The sequence below is a fragment of the Agelaius tricolor genome, unplaced genomic scaffold (assembly GCF_023055355.1).
Source record: "Agelaius tricolor isolate 1412-34295 unplaced genomic scaffold, bAgeTri1.0.p SCAF_5, whole genome shotgun sequence".
In the NCBI taxonomy this organism is placed as follows: Eukaryota; Metazoa; Chordata; class Aves; order Passeriformes; family Icteridae; genus Agelaius; species Agelaius tricolor.
The window spans coordinates 38,734,048-38,754,953 of NW_027269265.1; the positions used below are offsets into that span (position 1 = coordinate 38,734,048).

Sequence of the window (20,906 nt, forward strand, 5' to 3'; positions counted from 1 at the left end):
AACACATTTTCTAAAAAAAAAACCAAACCAAAAATCCATGAAAATTGTGTCCTTTGCAAGGATCCACACCAAGATATTTTTAATTTTTTTTAAATCATAATTTCTACAGTGAAGTTTAACAGGCACACACAAAACCTCATCTCTAAAAAAAAAAAATTAAAGTTGGAATAAGAAACAGTTAGGAGCAATATTTGAAACACAACTGAAGCTGAATAGCCTACACTGAGGAGATAGCTTTACAAAACCTAAACTTAAAGCTGAGATGTCACTATTGAACCTGGGAAACACAACAGCACTTTTTTTCTAAGCAGCTTAAGTTTTAATTTCCTACTTTTGATTTTTTTAAAGTTCTTTGAAGGAAAGTTTTTTTTATTTTTCCTAAAGGAAGACAATCCCTTTCAAATGCCTGATTCCATCAACAAAACTAGTTCAGGACATACACAGAGGAGAGCAAAGATTAAAAACTTTCAGGTAAAAATCTTAAAAACACTAATGGCAAAAAAAATATTAATAACAAAGACTCCTCCACATAACATTTTGAATCACACAACATAGCTAGTTAGCTTTGCTAGTTAAATGAAAAATCACCAAAACCCATAATGGGATCCACTCCAAATTTCTTGTTGCTCAGGTCACTAAGGCTGAAATGTTGGGATATGACATAGCTGACATCCATCTGGTGGCAAGTACTCCCAGTGAGCAAGCACCTACCTTCTGCTGGACAATGGGACACAAGACCTTGAAGAGATACTCTATGCACACTACTATACAACATGAAATGAATGGATAGAGAGGCTGCTCCATAGTCCCTCTGTATCAGCTCAAACCCCTATCTGATATAATTATCATAAAATAATCTCTCTACCATAGTGAAGCTGAAAGTTTTAAAAACATTTGAGAACCTCATCATCTATTTTTTTAAATACAGTTTTAAAGTTTCATTTACTGAGCTACAGAATTTCTTTCTAATAATCAACATTTAAAAATGCTCCCAAAGAAAGTTTCATATAGCTATCATGAAGCATGCACAGATATAAACAAAATTTCCAAAGACTGTCCTCCTTCTCCTAAGATATGTTAATTAACTTCTTGAACTAATATGGGTAGTTATGCTATTTTTTTATTAAAGATCCTGTTCTCAGTAGTAATGTTACTATTTAATAAAAACTATAAAGTTGTATTATACACAATCACTAACAAGTTTAATATTAAAGTTCTGTAGTTAATGTTAACCTGGTAGAAGTAATGAATTTTAGAATTTTAAGTGTTTTTTTTAAACAAGGCATTGAAACACATGTCATTTTTTTCACAAATGAAGCCTCAAAATAAGCCTCCCTTCATCAGTTAGAAATTCTCCTGCTAATGTAGCAGGTCTAGTCTCACCAGCTAACTCTGGGAAATCACAGGAAAGCCAGAAGAAGCCAAGTTACAAAACTGAAACTAAGCAGGTGTCTTCATTGTTAGAAGTGAGCACAATGAGAAAAAGGGGCGGGTGGGGGGGGGGTGTGGAGGGAGGAAGAGAAAAAAAAAAGAGTAAACAGACAGCCAAAATCCATTTTATTTCTGACATCTGAAAACCTACAGCTAATCAAAAAAAGATGCCTCTATCTACACATATGGGTATATAGGAGTATCTATCCTTTAGCCTGATAAAAGCAACAGCACAAGAAAATTTGCCTGGCCCAAAGAAGCCTGCCTTCTCCTCAAGCCCTGCCATTACAGAGCACACATCCCCCCACCTGATTTTTCCATGCTCAGACCCACCGTACATCACAGGACACAACTTTCTCGTGACACGCAGTTATTACCCCCAGTGGGACCTTTTTACACGCAGGCTCCACAGTGAACAAAAGTTCATTGTCAAGCTCAGTGCTTGGGCCCAAACAAATATCCAAGAGGATAGAAGAGGGAGAGAAAGGGAGAAAGTGCTCCTATCTGCAATTATAAGATTTGCAGGCAATCACAGTTACTTACAATTAAAAAGTGGGAACAGGTGTAGCAGATATCATAGTTTGATAGCTGAACAAAGAATATTACAGCACGTGACTGAAATGTGATGACATTTGTTCACCAATCGAAAACAAAAGCCACTCTCCAATGGCACTCTTTCCTCCACCCCCAAGAATTAGGAACTTAGAAATTTCTCCATATCGAAACACATCTGTTCATAGCCTTATTTTTTGACACTTGAGAAGAAGTTGAATGAAGAGCTCCATGCATTAATAAAATACGAATTTACCCTAAAAACCTCAGCATACTAAACCATCAGCACCCACCAAACTGCAGAGGTGGTTGAGAAGAAAGCTCTACCGACAGTGAAGCACGGAATAATAAAGAACAGGAAAAAACAAAACACACATCACCACAAAAAGAAAAAAACAAAGGCAGAAAAAGAAAAAAAAAGAAAAAATCCTGCAGGAAGGCAAGTGAAGAAAGGAAAGGAACATGCAAAAGAGGACTACACCAAATGGCAGAGTCCCACATAGAGCCCCACTCCACCTACACGGGCGCAGGAGGGAGGGAAACAAACCAAAATAAAGAAGTGTCCGTGCCCAGTGCTGGGCCAGGCGTGGGCACCCCCGGCCCCGTACCTGTGCGGGAAGGGCAGCCCCAGGGCGGGGGGAGCAGGCCCGGCTCCGGAATAACAAGTTGCTGAAGAAACGGAATTTTCCCGGCGCTGCTCGGGCCACAAAGACGAATGAAAGGAAGGAGGGAAGCGAAAAAAAAAAAAAAAAAAAAAAAAAAAAAAAAAAAAAAAAAAAAAAAAAAGAAAAAACCGCAGCAGCGGATTTACTACGAATTATCCATCACCGAGAGCGGCATCATTTCCCAGATAATAATAAAACTTCCCCGACAGCATCGCGGCGAAGGACCCGACCGAGAGAAAAGGGCCTGGAAATAATCATCCTGAAGGAAACCGGAGGGGAGGGGATAAGCCTCCCTCCCCCACCCCATCCCCAGTGCAATGTGTCATCTCCTTCCCCTGCTCCTCCCCCCAACCCCAATGTGTCACCTCCTCCTTTTACCCCAAGTGTCACCCTCCTCCACCTCTCCCGCTCCCGCTCGCAAACTTCTGCCGGGGAGGCCGGGGGGCCGCCCCGGGACGCTCCGCTATTCCCCGCCACCCCCCCGAGGGAGGGGCCGGGGGCCGCGGCGAAGTTGCTGCTCCTCATCGCCAAGTTGGCCGGAGAGTGCGGGGCGCGCCGGCGCCATCCCGGGGGGCGCGGGGGGGAGAGGGGGGGACGGCGCCCGGGGAGCGGGGGGGGGCAGGGAGGAAGAGGAGGAGGAGGCGAATCCGAAAGGTGGGATACTACACCCTGCTGGCGGCGGCGGTGCTGCTGCGGGCCGGCCGGGGTCCCCCTGGCAGGACCTCTCTGTGAGGGGGAGGACTCTTCTTCATAGGGGGAGGGTGCCGGCGCCGCCGCTCCTCTGGGCCTCCCTGTCCCCCTCTTCTGGGCGCCTCTCTCTCTCTCCTCTCACTTTCTTTAAGCTAAGCGGGGAGTGGAAGATGGTAGGTTGCTCCCTTCTCCTCCTCCTCTTCGCTCGCTCTCGCCTCTGTGGGGTCCTTTTCCTTCCCCCTCTCCGGGGGGGGCTCCTCCTGCGGCGGGGAGGAGGGAGCGGGCGGGGAGGGCGGCACGAAGCCGAAGAGGCGCAGGAGGAGAGAAACTGTAACACAAAAACAAGCCGAGAAGCTGAACTCTTCTTCAATCCCATTCACCCGGCCCGGCCGCAGCACACCGCTCGCCGGGATCCCTCCGCCGCCGGCCTCCCTGCCTGCCTGCCTGCGGCGCGCTCCCGACACGCCGCCGCGCGCGCCCCCGTCCGCCCCGGCCCGGCCCGGCCCGCCGCTGGAGATCCGCCGGGGAAGCGGGGACCGGCGGGCCCACGGCCACGCTCCCCCCTCCCCGTTGCAACGGCGGGACGCCGCCGACCGGGCCTGGGCCAGGGCAAGGGGGGCAGCCAGGAGGGCGGGCTCGGCGGCTTCTCCTGAGGGGGGACTACTTGACGTGTCGGTGCGGCGAATTTATTTCCCTTTGCCTAAGGAACGGGCTGTGCTGCGGCCCCCATTGCCTAGGGAAAAAGCCCGGATGTAAAGTGAGTGAAACTAAAGTAGAGTGAAGTAGGGCACCAAACTCTGCCGGAGCAGCGGCGCCGCCGGCCGCGGCCGCGGGGGGCACTGGGCGGCCGCACCACCCCGTACCGCCGGTACCGGGCGGCCGTGAGGACGCGGGGGCCAGGGAGAGCAGTGCGGGGGTGGCCGCGCGCCAGCCGAGACCCCCCCCCCCGCCCCCCCACATACACACACACACACACACACACCCCTCCCTCCCCGCGCCCGCCTGGCCGGCCCGGCTGCGCGGAGCTCGACGGGGCCGCGCGCAGGGCCGCGCGCAGGAAGCGGAGAGCGGGGGGGGGGGGGGGGGGGGGCGCGCGCGGGCGGGAGGAGCCGGCGCGCGGGGCCCTGCCGCGAGGGGCTCCGCACAGGAAGTTGATGCAACAGGGCCGCGGGAGGGAGGCGGGGGGCGCGCGCAGGAAGCGGCGGCGGCGGCGGCGGGAGGGAGCGCGGGAGCGCGGCGGCCTCAGCCCCGTGGATGAGGCGCGGATGCGCCACGGCCCGTTCGCCCGGGCCAAGGGCCGCCCTCTCTCGCTCCCTCCCTCCCCGCATCGCCGGCCCTGCCATGTTATTCGAAGGAATAGCGCACACGCTCTCCGCGCGGCCGGGTAGGAAGGGAGGGTGTTCCCTCCTCCACCTCGCCGTTCACGCAGCGGGCTTGGCTTATTTATTTATTAACTTACTACTCCAGTGCCGGGCGATGCTGCCATTTGCTTTCGTGCGAGCGGCGGCGCATCTGCCTTCTCTGCTTTTTTTTTTTTTTTCCCTCCCCATTCCTCTTACAATTCCCTTCCAGAAAGGGGGAAAGAAAATAAAATTATAAACATTTTTTAAAAAAGGAAGAAGAAACCAACAAAAACCAACCGTGGCGAATGAGAAACTTTCATGGGCAGGTTCAAAGCAGGGAAGTTAACACGCCATGGATTAGAACGTTTCTGCGGCACTCTCTGGCGTGGAAATCAAATATACGTGACTTGGGCTTCGGGGGCTCCTCGGTCCCTCCCTCGTGCCCTGGGCCCTTCTGGGCCCGCTTGTGCCGGCGGCTCGGGGACCGCTGTCCCCCCGGTCCCCTGCCACCGCACAATGAGCTGCTGGGGGCTGCCGAACGCCAGCAGCCACTCCAGGCAGGGTCAGTCCTTATCTGCAGTACACTAGCTTAAGTTACAGGCATGCCCCTGTGCGTCTCCGGCTTCCCAAAGTCTCCAGAGTCTCAGAAATACTTAAAGCCTCGCATTCTTGTCGGAGCTACCATTGCTAAAAGCAGTGGGACGTGTTCTGGACGCCGCGGGATTTGCATGAGCTCTCACGAAAAGCCGGGATTTGATGCAATGCAAAACTGATTTTTTTTTTTTTTAATAGCCTCTTATATCGCTCTATTCCTTTGAAATCCTCACAAGTTGTGAAGAAAAATAAATGTTTGCGTTATCTCTGCAACTGCTTCAGGAAGCCACGATGAACTCTTTATTATATTGTGAAACTAAATCCATAAAGCAGTCATGATGAGTAACTCGGGGACGAGTCGTAATTGGGCAGAAACGCACAGTTTTATCATCTGGAGGATTCTAGAGGGCTCAGCGTGAGTGAGAACTTACAGCGAGGTTTCCTCACAACTGTAAAAAAGAGATCTATAAGCCATTGTTTATTTAATTACTGTTAATTTTCCACTTCTTTTCCATCAATTGGTTGCCAAGTTCTGTGTGATTTAATTGTGAACTTTACAACATTTAGTGCCCTTCTTAAAGCTGTAGCTCCTGGACTCAAACAATTATGCAAGAAACTCAGGCTTATTTTTTTTAATGAATTTTCTAGCCTGTGGGTTTGTGGATGTGACCTTAAAGACGCAAACCTTAAATGCACACAAAGGAAAAGATATGAAGCAAATAGAGTAATCTAAAACTGCCTTTATTTTTTAATGTCATATTGTTTGGGTTTTTCTTTTTGAGGCGATCTCTCCTACACTGTCTTTTTTTTTTCTTTTTTTCTTTTTTTTTCTTTTTTGCAAGCCAGGTATGATACTAAACAGTAGGGTTGACAAAATACTAAGAAAAGGAAAACACAAAAATTATATCTGGGTGCTCATCAAATAGTTACTAATAGGTGCACAGTTCATGGGATATCAGGTAAGGTCACATGCACAACACCGCCAAAAATCTAGCAGCCTTCACAGTAGAACTTTCAACATGTCAAACTGTAACAAGAAGTGTTATGGTTAGCATAACTGAGATATTAGATATTACACTATTTCTAATAAGTTTATGTTTGCTTTTTATACTTCTTTCTACTTTATTTCTACAGCCTTTGAATAGATCAAGTGAGCTTGGGCTAAGCTCTATTACTGTCAGATTAGCTTGTAGTTTGCTGTGATTTCTCCTGTGGCTGGGGCACCGCCCAGCCCTCCCTCCTTAGCCCTCCAATCTCAAATCCATAACCAATTTTTAAACCCTGCTGAAAATCTCAGCTCCAATCCTCAGATTTTCCCTCCTCCATGTAAACTTTTACTACCAGCACTTTAAGCTGTAGAGGCCAAGTGTTAAAGCCAAGACAGCCTGGATTTTGAGTTTACCTTCAGTTAGTTTGAAGCAAGGAGTCAGCTTACTCTGAAAACAATCAGACCAAAGCTGCTTTTGTCCTTCAGATTTTTTTGATAGAGGCACCCGAAAAATAAATAACTAAGTAAAGCCTGTTTGTTTTAGTGTTTTTTATCTTTCTGGTTAACAAGCAAGTTGAAAGAATCTAGAATGAGTGATTTAAGTGTTATTAGAGATTTGGCATGTTTATTTTGCTGAGGAGTCAATACAGACAGCCCAAAGTTTGTTTTTTAAAGATGAACTTTGGACAGAGTTCAAAGGGAAAAATAATCATCAGCTGTTACTGTAGATGCATGCAGAAATTTTCTGTGGTTTGTCTTAGAGCTCAGACCATGATGAGTATCTCACATACTGCCCACAGTGATCTCTGGGTCATGGCAAGGTGGCTCAGACCATTTCCATAGAATCATAGAATCATTCAGGCTGAAAGGGATCTTAAAGCTTGTCTAGTTCCACCCTCCCTGCCATGGAAGGGACACCTCCACTAGAGCAGATTGCTCAGGGCCCCTTCCAGCCTGGCCTTGAACACTTCCAGGCATGGGACATCCACCTCTCTGGGCAACAAGCCTCTCTGAGCAACCTGTTTCAGTGCCTCACCATCCTCACAGTGAAGAATCTCTTTCTAACATCTAATCAAAATCTACCCTCTTTCAGAATAAATCCATTAGCCCTTGTTCTATGGCTACATGCCCTCGTCAGAAGTGCTTCTCCAGCTTTCTTGTACACTTCCTTTAGGTATTGGAGGGCGGCTTTAAGGTGTCCTTCAGGCTGAACAGCCCCAATCCTTTCAGCCTGTCTTCACGTGAGAAATGCTCTTGCCTTCTGGTCATCTTCATTGCGCTCCTCCAGTCTCTCTCCAACAGATCCACATCACTCTTATGCTGGGGACCACAGAGCTGGACAAATCATTCCAGTTTCTCATAGGGTGCCATGAGAGCAGAGGAGCTGAATCCCCTCCCTCACCTTGCTGCCATGCTGCTTTCGGTGCAGCCCAGGATGCTGTTGGCTTTCTGGGCTGCGAGTACACATCGCTGGGTCCTGTTGGTCCCATCAACCAATCTAAACTCAGCAGTTTAAGCCACAGACCTTGATTATCACAGACGTGCCAAAAGTCTTTATTTAAAAACTGTGCATGTACACTTTGTTCAGAGTTGCAATGCTGAAGAGAAGTGGTTCCTGCCTCTGTGCTACTTAGCTTCACTTCCACGTCAGCAAAAAGGGCCCCCATTTGTGTATATGAAGAATTCACCTTCTAGTAGCATGAGAAGTAGTTTCATGTACGAAATGGAAAGCAATGGTATCATCAGCTGCACAGCTAAATGTTTGAATAAACAGACTGGTTTTGTATGTTGGGTCTATACAGAGATATCTACCATGATTTCCTTTCAGTGAAAGGAAATCTTGCTAGAAGCTTAGGGAAAAAAATTCTCATTTGCTTGTTGAGTCTTTGTGCACAAAGTTGACCCGCACGCCTCTGCCTCTGAATGTGATGTTTGTGCTGTTTATCAAAAGTCATAGTTCAGTTTGTCTGGGTTTTCCACTTTCTGCTTGATCACATCACTCTGGATGCTCGTCCGGTCCCCTTTACCTAGTTTTTATCCTAAGAGCACTTAAAAGTACAAGCCAAATACAAAGCCTTATCAAAGTTAGTGGAAAAGTCACAAAACTCAGGATTTGATGAGACCTTGTAAGCAGCTGCTAGATTTTATTTCTCATTGAATTTTGTTTCACCAGTTTGGGAGGATTTCAGAGAAAGAAGCACAGTCCATGTAAAGTATTAATGCAGGGGCATCTCAGGAATAATAGTCATTGCTAACAGTTATTGTACCAAGTGTTCAAAATAAAAAGTTACATCATAACATGCTAGCTTTGCTATAGCCAGCCCATCTTGCAGTGCTTTTTGTGAGAATACTTAGAACAGAATCTGAGAAGATATTAGTTAACATGCATAAACAGTCTTCTAGCAACTTGTGTTAAAAAGAATTAGCAGCAAGTGCACTGACAGGTCACAGATTAGATTGACGGTGGAGCAGTCACATAGCACTTCCTGGTTTTCAGCAACAAAACTACCTTAAATACTAAACCAAGAGTTAGTTACTTGCCTATTGCTGTTTTTCACTGTGCTTTTGGCAGAAATGCTAGATGGCTGCAACTAAGAGGGAAGATAGCCTGTGTAGCTTAAAAATGAAAGCTATAAGACCATTTCAGGCAAGACATAGCCCAGACTAAGAAGACAGTTGGGAATCTGTCTTTCTCATCAGGGTTTGAGCACAGGTTATCTCACCAGCAGGATCCAGGCAAAGAGTGCCTTCTACAAGCAAATATCTTCCCCTTCCCAAGTCAGGGAAGGATAGGGCACTGCTCACTTCCAGACGATAAGGAAAATTAACCAGACTGTTTAGACCACCAGTTGGGACCAGAGCCTGAAAACATGATGGGCATGAGGCACTCACCATTAAGGACATCAGCCTAAGTGGAGACTGCATTGCTCAACACAACTGCCTCTGACTTTGACTGTGGATTATTGCCTTACACAGGAGTTACTGCTTACAGCAGCCAGTGGAGCAGACCCCTGCTTACCCTGTCTCATTCCAAAGTGACTTTCTGACTTGTCAGCTGTCAGTTAGTCCAGCCAGGAGTGGTGCAGCTGCAAATCTCACTCTCCTGAATGCTGTGCCTGGGAGGCAGCTAGGGTGAGCTAAAAACAGTCATAGGAGTGCATTGTCTAGGATCTATATTCAGGTAAAAGTAATTCAACATTCAGGCTGCCCTGTTGCTTTTGTAAAATTCATGTTCTCCAGGCTGCCCTCAGCAGCTGAGCCAAGGAAGGCCTGTCAGCACAGCACAGCATTGTGTCTGCAGTGGGATTTCACTGGAGATGCAAGCTCTTCTGAGAGTAGCCTTGAAAGGAGACTGTGTCCTGCTGTCTCTTCCCCTGATCACTTACTGCTTTGCTTACCAGAGGCATTGGTTATTTCATACAGAAGGTAGAGGACCATAGCTCAGAGGGGGTAGCCTGGCCTGTTGCACCAGAGAGCATGGGGGACCTGTGAGGACTCACCACTGTCTCTTACCTGCCAGCAGCTCCCACAGCTCTTCTTCCTTGGCTTCCCTCTAGGCTTTCAGTCTTGTTAAGGTTTCGATATGTAAAGTCAGGAAGGTTGTCAGCACCTTATGTAATCTGAGCTCCAGCTAAACACTATTTCAAACAGTACTTCTGTATTAGATCTGCAATTAGGGGAGAACAGAGAGCATTTTACCTTTCACAAGCCATGCTTGCTTACTTCTGCATGTGCATCTGCTTTCAGAGAGACCGGTGATGTTGCTGCTTCCATACTGAAGGAAGATATGAGGAGTGATACTTTCTCTGGGAGTCAAGAGGAATGGGTTTCCTTGTCTTTTTTTTTTTTTTCTCCTTTCTCCTTAAGTAGAAGTAAGCAGTCATAAAGGGGACATTGCTCATGGCTCTCAGGTGGCTGGCCAGGCTGACTAAGCATGGTTTCGGATCCTGTACACTGTTTAGAATCACAATGAGCTAGAGATTGTGTGCCAAGATGCAAATGGTCCAGGGAAAGGATCCTCATTTTTAAGGCAGCAGTATGAAGTATCCTAGTAGCAATTGCAGTTCCATTATCAGATACAAGAAACTGGTTTTGACTCATTGTCCTTTTGGTTAAACAATATAATGCCCCCAAATTCAAGCTGATTAGTTGCAATGTTGGTCACCCTACTAAATTTTTCAGCTGGCGATTGTTGGACCATTAGTGATTAGAGATATCTAGTCTCCATCAAAATGCTCTTTTCCAGATGCTTTCACAAGAATTCTTCCACTTCTATTTTTGAGGAACTTGGGAAAAATGTAGAATTAGAAAACTGTGGATGGAAATGAAACCACTGAGTATGTTTTCAAGGACTGCTGAAAGGAAATGACAACTTTTGTAATGAAGCCTTTCAGTGTGTCACTAACCTGATAAGCAAATAGAAATGCAGAGTGGTAAACCAAGGGCATGAGCCACAGACCAAGACAGCAGCTACCAGGATGTATTGCAGGCATATAGACATCTCAACAGCCTCCCACATGCACAGAAATCAGATATTGTTACAAACAGCAACAAAAAAAAAAAGTAGAAGTCAATTTCTGTGAACAATAAAACACCAGCAGATGGGACATAATGTCTTTTTAGTCCTTTTAGGTGTCAATGGTCATTTTGGCACCTTGAGGAGAGACATCATAAAGCAAAATCTGCTCCAAAGTCCAAGGAACATATAATGTAAAAGGCCACTAAGAGGAAAGACAGGGAATCAGAGGACCTAAGGAAAACTACTAGATGATGATAATTCCAGGGTGTTGAGTACTTAAAGTATAAATACTGATTTTGGTTTTCAAAAATACTTCTGTAAATTTGTCCCCTAAACCCTTCAATATCACTAGATACATAAACAGCCTGGAGTTTGAGTGGATGGAACATCTGAAAAGCAATTCAGTTATCTTAAGTATTTAATTAAACCTATATTTGAGCCACCAGGTTGGGACTACTAGCTGAGCAGCATCTTGTCCTATTGTGTAATGTGGCAAGAGCATCAGTGTTTGAAAGCAACAAAAAAGTAGTATGCTTTGAGAAGTATTAAACTACTGGAATCTTGTGTATTTATTACAAGGTTGCCTTGACTTTACCCTGCTGGAAATTGCCCAGCATAGGCACAGGGACAAGGGAGGCAAGATGAGTTGTGAAACAAGTGTTATGAAGGGATGGGGAAGGGAGATCTAGGGGTAGAGCTGTGCCTGGCTTTCCATGCGAGAATAAGAGTTAACAGTGACTCAGTGGACAGAAAGGTCAGTGCTAGTACAGGTATTCAGAGTGAGTTTTCATGGCCTAACAATAAATAGTGTTAGACACCTCTAGATTATCTGGGATTAAGTGTATCATGGATAAAGATACCCCTGAGATGACTGATGCTGAATTAGCATGGTCTTGCTCATACAGCACCGTGCCACACAGCATTGCATCTTCTGAGGAGCTGTGGCGCCCCTGTCACCACAGCCTCTGGAGTCACCAGTCCTTTCCAATGGCACGACACCTCCTTCTCCAAACTTCCTTGGCTATTTCTGGGCTTCTGCTTTGACTGTGTTATCTTGTCTTGCTGCTTTCTGGGATAATCCAGAGTTTAATGTGGCTGGGTTCTGAACTCAGTGAGAAGGGGCAAAGTAAAGATCAAAAAAAGTCAATAAAACTGATGGACAGGGGAGGCATCTGCATAGTGAGACAATGCCCTTTTTATTTAGTCATGTCTTACAATACAGCTACCACATCATAAATTCAGAAACACATGTTTGTAGAAAGAGGTCCTCACAGATATTTTATTTATAATTGATTTTAATATCTTCCACTCAACTCTTCTGTTGTTTGAGTGATAGGCAAGTTGCAAAATATATCACTCAAGACTTAGGGAATTGGACAATTAAACATGTTTGTGTGTTCTTTGTGTTCAAAATTGATTAATAACAGTAAGATACACCAACATTGTGCTTTTCAGCTAAAAAACAGTTAGATAATGTCAATAAATTCACAAATCTCATTGGCATTGGTTCTGTATTTGAAGAGCACACATAAGCATAAATGTATTTTTTTCTCACTCGGAGGAACAGAATGAAAAGTCTGTTTATTTCAAAACTCTTATTAGGCTATCAAGCAGAAATCATAGAATCACAGACTATCCTGGGTTAGAAGGGGCCCACAAAGATCAATGAGTCCAATTCCTGCCCTACACAGAAGAGCCCCTGTAATCACATCATGTGCCTGAGGACATTGTCCAAACACTCCTTGAGCGCTGTCAGGCTTGGTGCTGGGACCTTTTCCCTGGGGAGCCTGTTCCAGTGCCCAGCCACCCTCTGGGAGGGGAACCACCCACTGGAACCTAAACCTTCCCTGACACAGCTTCAGGCCATTCCCTTGGGTCCTGTCAATGGTCACCAGAGTGAAGAGATCAGTGCCTGCCCCTCCTCTTCCCCTCATGAGGAATTTATAGACTGCAACAAGGTCCCCCCTCAGTTTCTCTTCTCCAGTCTGAACAGACCAATTGATCTAAGCTGCTCCTCATGCAGCTTCCCCTCCAGGCCCTTCACCATCGTCATTGGCCTCCTTTGGACACTCTCTAATAGTTTCATGTCTTTCTTATATTGTGGCACCCAAAACTGCCCCCAGCACTCGAGCTGAGGCTGCCTCAGTGCAGAGCAAAGTGGGACAATGCCTTCCCTTGCCCGGCTGGTGCTGCTGGGCCTGATGCTCCCCTGGACAGGGTTGGCCTTCCTGTCTGCCAGGGCACTGCTGACTCATAATCCACTTTCTGTCAACCAGGACCCCTATGTCCCTTTCCTGTGGCACTGCCCTCCAGCCTCTTGTTCCCCAGTCTGTCCACACGTCCAGGGTTGCCCCATCCCAGGTGCAGAATCAGGCACCTGCCCATGTTAAATTTCATATGGTTGATGAATGCCCAGCCCTCTGATTTGTCAAGGTCTCTCTGCAGGGCCTCCCTGCCTTTCAGGGAGTCAGCAGCTCCTCCCAATTTTAAGTATCACTGGAAAACTTACTTAGTATTCCTTTGAGTCCTGCATCCAGTTCTTTAATGAAGATGTTGATGAGCACTGGCCCCAAGATGGAGCCCTGCAGAACTCCACTAGTGACCAGCTGCCAGTCTGATGTCACCCCTTTCACTATAACCCTTTGTGCCCAACCTGCAAGCCAGTTGCTAACCCATCACATTATGTGTTTATCCAGCTGTGGGCTGGACACTTGAAGGATGCAGTGAAATACAGTATCAAAAACTTTACTGAAATCCAAAAAGATTACTTCAACTGGCTTCCCTTGATCAACCAGGTGGGTTTCCTTGTTATAAAAGGAAGATAAGTTTGACAAGCAGAACTTTCACCCTATGAACCTATGCTGGCTGTGGCTGATAATCATGTTCCCCCTCAGATGTTTTTCAGTAAGTCTCAGAATAATCTTGTTCATATGATTATGCCACTTTCAGGTCATGACAATCATGACAGGACATAATTTAATTAGTTTGTCTTGCAATGGTCTTGGAAACACCATATGGAATTTGAATAAAAGCCTATGATAGTTTGAAAATATTGCAAAGTTCCAGGTCACCTTAGTGTCAGTGGTAATATCAGTGGGGCTCCTGAAAACATTCACTCAGTGCTTGCCCTCAGTTAGGTAGTTAAACAAGAAGTTGAAAGTTATCTGAAGTGTGTGAATTTCAATAGGAGTTTGTATTTTCTCTATTTATGAAGTCATTATGCACCCACCCCCTCAGAGCAAGCTGAAGGATATTTTTTCAAAAAAGGTACACTAGAATTAGAAAGGCAACAGAAGGGATAAGGAATAACTTTCACCTTGAGGAAAAAAGCTAACCTGGGGTCTAGGGCGTTCCAGATGAAATAACAGAAACTGAAGAAGGAACATAAGAGGCCTGCTAAAGGGAGAACAGCATGGAGAAGGAAAATCAGGATTGTTCACCATCAAGTTGCAAGAGTAAGTGCTACTGAGTGAAATGATTAGACAATGTTTGAAACAAACAAAAAGCAATACTTTTGTGCTCAATGCATAATCCCATTTAGAACTCATTGGTGCAAGATTTCATGGATCCTGATAGTATAAATGTGTTCAGAAAGGCATGAAACAAATCTACTGAAGGATACAACATCTGACTCAGCAAGCAGTTTTACCAATGATTGCCAGAGGCTCATGGGGGAAGATCCTTCTAGATACATCCCATTTCTTACAACCCCCCTTAAACATCTTAGGTGGGACATTTTCAGAGAAAGCCTGCTCTAGATGCCCCACCTTTGGTCTCCTCCAGTAGACTTTTATGAGTTCAGGAATAAAGGGAGCAGTAATACTTCAGTAAAGGAGAAAAAAATCTGTGCAAGAGGCTTCTGTATTCATGAGTGCCAATGGTATACAGGCTTTGCTCTTGAATAAAGTGAAACTACTTGTACTGTGGGTCGGGTTTTCTTCTTCTGAGAATGAAAACAGGCCTTACATTGTCATTCATATCACATTTTTTGAATGAGACACAATTGATCTTTCAATAAAAACACTGTTCTGAGAGGAATCACATAAGGGGGCTGTTTGAAAGCTGTGGAGGAAATGTACTGCATGCCCCTACTAAACCAAAACAGTTTGATCCTTCATCTCCACCACTGTTCCCAGGCAGCCAGCACTAGGCAGGAGCCAGCCTGGGGACTGCCCAGTGGTGCTGGTGCCTGGTGTGGCTCTGCTGGGCCTCTGTGGTAGGTCTGTAGCCATCCACCATCACACTTCCATCCCAGGTAGCCTTTCCCTGGAGAGGTGGAGATCAGGGCCAGCCCACATAGCAGCTTCTGCTTAGGGGCCACTGCTACGTAGAGGAGGAAGAGGAGAAAGAGGAAGATAAAGAAGAGGGAAGAATTCAGAAAGCATCAGAGTCTTGAGGGTTTATTTCCAGGCATGAGCACATCTGTCTGTAAACAGCTTGGTGAATGTGTATGAAGCACCGCTGGTTCTGCTGAGGTGCACAAGAGAAAAAGGATGGCCACGGGGAGCTGCAGGGGCTGGTTTGCTGAAAAGTCACCACTCTTTCCAAACCCTTCTCCCTGGGCCACATAAACTTAGAAGAGCAGCAGATCCCTCATTCCTGAGGGAACATCTGAAGGTGAAATGTCCTATGCACAGCACTTCAGAGACAGAGCAATGCATGTTACACAACAATGAAGCTCTATTTACAAGTATCTGTCTGAAATTTGAAGTTTCCAGTTTGGACCTAAGGAAAGGCTTGTGTACCTAGAAGCTTGTTGGTGTTTTTTCAGCAATACTGGTTGGTTTCATAATATATATATTACCTTCACAACTTGCCCTTCTTTATCCTTAGACCATGGCAACGACAGCACTACTAAATATAATATTGAGACTTGGCAAAATATATTTTTAACTCCCTTGTTTCACATGAACCATGTCTTCCCTTGCATGCATGGGATACTTGCAGCTTTCTAGAGCTTCAGTATGAGTAATACTGAACTTAGAGGGCCAGAGAGTAATTATGTCAATGGGTACTTCTGGGGAATTCGCTCAAAAGTTTAAAATCCTTTCAGGAATGCCTTCTGGCAAAGATGAGAAGACTGGATATTAACCTTGATGGATAAAATGAGAGACCTCAAACTCTACGTGCTCTCATGGAGAAGAAATGCCTCCAATACAGATTTAGAGAAATATTCAAGGAAAATGTCAAGATACATAAAACCATTTCCCAACCACCACACCCCTCAGCAATTCTACTTTCACCTAGAACTGAAAGAAATTAATTATTCCCCAGAAAAAAAAGTTTTCCTCCTACTTGTAAAATGCCAAGAGATAGGAACTTAGTCCCCTTCTACCATGGAGTCCTTAGAGGGGATCAAATAGCTTGTGTTTATTTATCTTTACTAGCATAACCAGCTGTCAGTGGATTATCTCCTTCTGTCATCGATATGGCTTCCTTTCACCATCAGGCAGCTGCAGGAGCAGCAGAGATTTTTTTTTTCCCCCTGATTTTTGGCTTGTTAGTTAATTGTGTCTCTCACTTTTAGTTGAGGGAGCGAACTGCTTGGTGGGGAATCTGCCCCTGAGGCCAGTCTATCTTGCTCCTCTGCTATGCAACTGAAAAATTTAGAGGCTTCTTCTTTGCTTTAATGGTGAGACTAAAATGGCATAATCACATAAACAACAACATCATTTTGCACCCTCTGGCTCAAGATACAGCTGCCCCATAGAAGTGCTTTGAAATGATACAGGCATGGCACCTCATGCTGGGAAGTGGGGGGATTTTCCACTGCAAGGTAGGATTGTCCCAGATGTACAATGTTGACCACAGTACAGCAGCATCGACACCTGATTCAGATGAGAATGATTTGGCACTGTACACATTTTTTGGCACAGTTGTAAAAGACTGACTATTTCCACCCTAGAAACTTAATATTCAGCATCAGCATTAACAAACTCCCGCCCTTAGCTCAGTCTGAATCTGTGTGCAGAGAGAAAACATGCACCTGTCTTTATGCTACTGCCACCCTCAAACCTGGGATTAACATCTGCAGGGGGGATAGGCCTGTGCTCAGCACAGAGTGTGCAGCATTAGGATCATTCAGATATGGGCCTTATCTTCATCTGGGAGAGGAAACTGAACAGTAATAAGGAGTCCTCCACAATGCCAACTTTCCACATTGCCAAAGCTTCTTTCTGCATTGCCACAGTTTAATGCATGCAGTCAGATCACTTTGAGGGAGACCCCAAGTGGTGTGGGGTGAGAAAGGTCCTGTGGTACTTTAATCTATGAGGATCTAGGATAACTCAGCAGTGTGTGGGCTGGAGCAAGGTGATGCCTGGGTGGCAGGCCTGCTTTTGGAGTGCTCCACAGTAATTTGAAGGCTGAGTTTCTTTTGCATGTTAAGGTAGGGACAGGTAATCTCAATTAAAAGGGGACTGAGATGCTTCTTTTGAGACCAATTGAGGCTACTCAGTCCCAGAGAGATGGATGATGCTTCAAGAAAAACATCTCAGGCTGCCACAATTCAGAAGCATCCCTTAAGCCTCCATTTGAAATGATGTGAGACATCTCAGTTTGGCATTGAGAGGATGCCTCAGATTCACTGCAGAGCATTTATTCTGTGAGAGGCACATAGGGGGCACTCAACATTCAGGGACCTTCAGATCTGAGTCCATTGGCCTCAATATGCCAGTACTGATATTAAGGATCCAACCATTTGGATGGGGAGTTAGCTTAAGGAACATCAGCTTTTGGAATTCATGACTGTATGATACAGAAGGGACCAGAGAACTTCGCTTTGTGGAGGGGAAGTTGCCCAAGGGCACCTCCATGGTGCTGCCAGGATACTTGGGTATGGTGAGTATCAGAGGGGCAGAGCTTGGAGGTCTCTGGGTATCTGGATCTGGGAGGGTACCTTGCAACTTAGATGCAAGACACATATGGTGCTGAGCACCTTCTCCCCTGTGTCTCTGGCTTCTTAATTTGGGAAGATACATTATGCCTTCATCCCCTGTGAAACCCCTGGTCCAAACAGTACTTCTGGCAACCTCTATGCAGTTGGTGGGAGGAGTTTAGGAAAACATCGAAGTCCAAATTTGTATGGGCTTTCTCTGTCTACACCCAGGCTTCATGGGGCTTGGCCAAGGGTGGTAAACAGGCCTGAGCAGCATTCTTGGGTATGGCAAGCTAGTGGTCAAAGCCTAGAGAGTGGTTGGTGTTGCATCAGTTCCTGTGCTGGAGAGCAAGGTGAGGGCTTGCAAGCTACAGTGAGGCTCAGAAGATGTCATGGTGAGGCACTGTCATTCCTGACAGGCTGCTTCCTTTAGAGGTCTGATACTGTGTTCAGTTCTGGGCCCCTCACTAAAAGAAAGACCTTGTGGCACTGGAGCAAGTCCAGAGAAGGGCAACAGAGCTGGTGAAGGGTCTGGAGCACAAGTTGATGAGGAACAGCTGAGGGAGATGGGGGTTTTTAGCCTGGAGAAAAGAAAGCTCAGGAGTAGCTTTATCACTCTCTACAACTACCCAAAAGGAGGTTATAGTGAGGTGGGGGTCAGCCTTTTCTCCCAGGTAACAAGTGATAGGACAAGAGAAAACAGCCTCAAATTGCACCAGGGAAGGTTTAGATTGGATACAAGACAAAAAATTTTCACAGAAAGAGCTGTAAAGCATTGGAACAGACTGCTCAGGAAAGTGGTGAAGTCACCATCTCTGGAAGTGTTCTAAAAACATCTAACACTTGAGAACATGGTTTAATGGAGAACATGGTTGTACTTCTACATTGATGGTTGGATTTCATAATATTAAAGGTCTTTCATTCCTTTTTTCTCCCTCTCTTTCCCTTCAGACCTAAGTGCAAGAATACTTCTACCTTTAATTACTCTCTTCCATGAAATCTCCCTTCTCTCCTGTCTCCTAATGCATATCCTCTCTCACAGCCTTCTGTTTCCCCTTGCTCTTGTGTACATGCTTACCTAGCTTCCCATCTCTTTCTCTCCCTCCTTTCTTGATATTCTTCTTTCTCCTCCTTTTTGCTGCCTGTATCCCAGTGAGTGTCCCTTTCTGTCTTCCTTTTCCTCCATCCTCTTCCTTGCTCTCTTGCAACTTCCCTAGCTCCCAGACTTCTCTTCCTGCTATTGCCCCTCTCCAGCCCAAAAGTCTCCTACTCTCATTCTATTTCTGGGAAGACTGGCTTGAGATAGCCTGTGAGGGTGACAAGTCTGAAAAGAAGGACTTAAAATGAGAAATCAAGAAGAATGAGCCACAGGGAAAGCTGAAGAAGTGAAGTGTATAGGAAGAGAGTAAAAGAAAGGAAGTGAGACCAGGGAGGCAAAACCAGAAAGAAGAACTAAGAGTCACAAATCTCCCAGACATGGTAGAGGGAGAGAAAAAACAAAATAAAACAGCTGGAAAACACAGCAGAAAAGATAAGGCTGTTCCTAGTTATCTAGCACTGTGGCAATAAGTCAGAATCAGCGAGTTTCTGATCTCCTACTCAAATGTAAACAAATACTCCTTCATCTTTATTGCAGTGGTGCCCAAAGGATGCCAATCACACAGCACAGAAGGTTTATTTGCACACAAGAGACCTTGCAACCCCCAGCAGCACTTCTGCTGTAAGGCAAAGTCAAAAAGAAGAAGGGTACAGCATACCTGCAAAGATGTAAGGTGAGTATCAGGCTGGGGGATAATAACTGGTTGAGGTTTTCCAAGATTTTTTTCCCACCAAGCCTGAAACACATGAAGATGACTGGAAAGATGACATGGTCTGACCTGCAGGAACACTGCTCTGTGGAGAAGGAACTATGGGTCCCAGTGAACAACAATCTGTCCATGAGCCAGTAGTGCCTTTGTGACCAAGAAGGCCAATGGTATCTGGGGGCGCATCAGGAAGAGCACTGCCAGCAAGTTAAGAGGTGACCCTACTCTACCCAGCCCTGATGAGGCTTCACCTGGAGCACTGGGTCCAGTTCTGGGCTCCTCAGCACATGTGAAGCATGGAACTCCTAGAGCGGGTCCAGCGGAGGGCAACAAAGATGATTAAGGGACAGGAGCATCTCTCTTGAGGCAAGACTGAGAGAGTTGGGCCTGTTCAGCTTCAAGAAGAGACAACTGAGAGATGGACCTCATCAATGCCTGTCAGTATCTGAAGGGAGGGTGTCAGAGGATGGAGCCAGGCTCTGCTCAGTGTTGTTGAGCAATAGAACAACAGGCAATGGGCAGAGACTGAAACAGAAGTTCCATGAACATGAGAAACCATGTGGGTGACCAAGCATTGTAACAGGTTCCCCAGAGAGGTCATGGAGTTTCCTTTCTTGGAGATACTCAAAAGCCTTCTGGACACCATTCTGAGTAAAGTAGTATTGGGTACCCTGCTTGAGCAGGGAGGTTGGACAAGATCACCTCCAGTGGTCCCTTCCAACCTTCCTGATTCTGTGAAGATGCTTGCCCACAGGTGAGCCAGCATGGCCCCTCTGGTAGGACAGCCTGGCCCTCAACAGCTCTGGTCCTTCTCTTTGGCCTGAGATATATCAAGCAGCTAGATATTCTGCTCTTCTGCCCTTTGTTTCTTGTAACAGAATCCTACACAGTTCCAAATAACTCTTACCTCGTGTATTCAGTAAAGCCATATTTAGCCACGTTAACTGGAGAAAAGTGATGGGCAGACCCTTGTAAACGATTCTTGGACTGAGAAGTTCTACTGATTTTGCTCATCTCTTTGGACCCAAACCAAATGAAAATTAATAGTTATGGTAAAGAGGGATTACCTTTGCTAGGTACATCTTGCCTACATCTGACCATATGTCAGTGTGAAACTGCCTCACCCTTTATATTTGTCAGGAGAAGCTAAGTAAAGGTTGTATTAACTGCTATTTACCCTTGTCCTGTGGTATGCAGCCAGTGTGAAATTCAAAGACAATTTAGAATGCTGTCACCAGTTCTACTGATGGTATTTTGCACTCCCTTTATTTAGTACAAAGCAAATTGTACTTCGGGTGTTTAATTTTTTTCTTAAAATTAAGACATTAAGCATATTTGCTTTTCAGCTGGCAATGCTCCATCCCTCTGATGCAGTGGTTCTGACTTCCAGGGGGATGCCTTTCTAGAAATGTTTGTGCACAGCTGCTCACTGTACAAATACA

The 20,906-nt window shown here is 45.7% G+C and overlaps 1 protein-coding gene across 10 annotated transcripts in view; it reads right to left on the minus strand.

Annotated features, from left to right (window-relative positions):
- The window catches only part of PHF21A (PHD finger protein 21A), a 132,384-nt gene extending 128,609 nt beyond the window's left edge, over positions 1–3,775 (minus strand). For 2 of the 10 annotated variants that reach the window (XM_071427410.1, XM_071427403.1), the window contains exons 1-2: positions 3,317–3,775; positions 2,592–2,677 (exon numbers count right to left, since the gene is read on the minus strand). The gene's annotated coding sequence lies outside the window, so the exon portion shown is untranslated. Of the gene's footprint in view, positions 1–2,591; positions 2,678–3,026; positions 3,210–3,316 lie in introns of those variants that run through there. The other 8 variants (XM_071427409.1, XM_071427404.1, XM_071427405.1 and 5 more) reach the window with 7 other exon arrangements.
- Between the last annotated feature and the right edge of the window lie 17,131 nt (positions 3,776–20,906).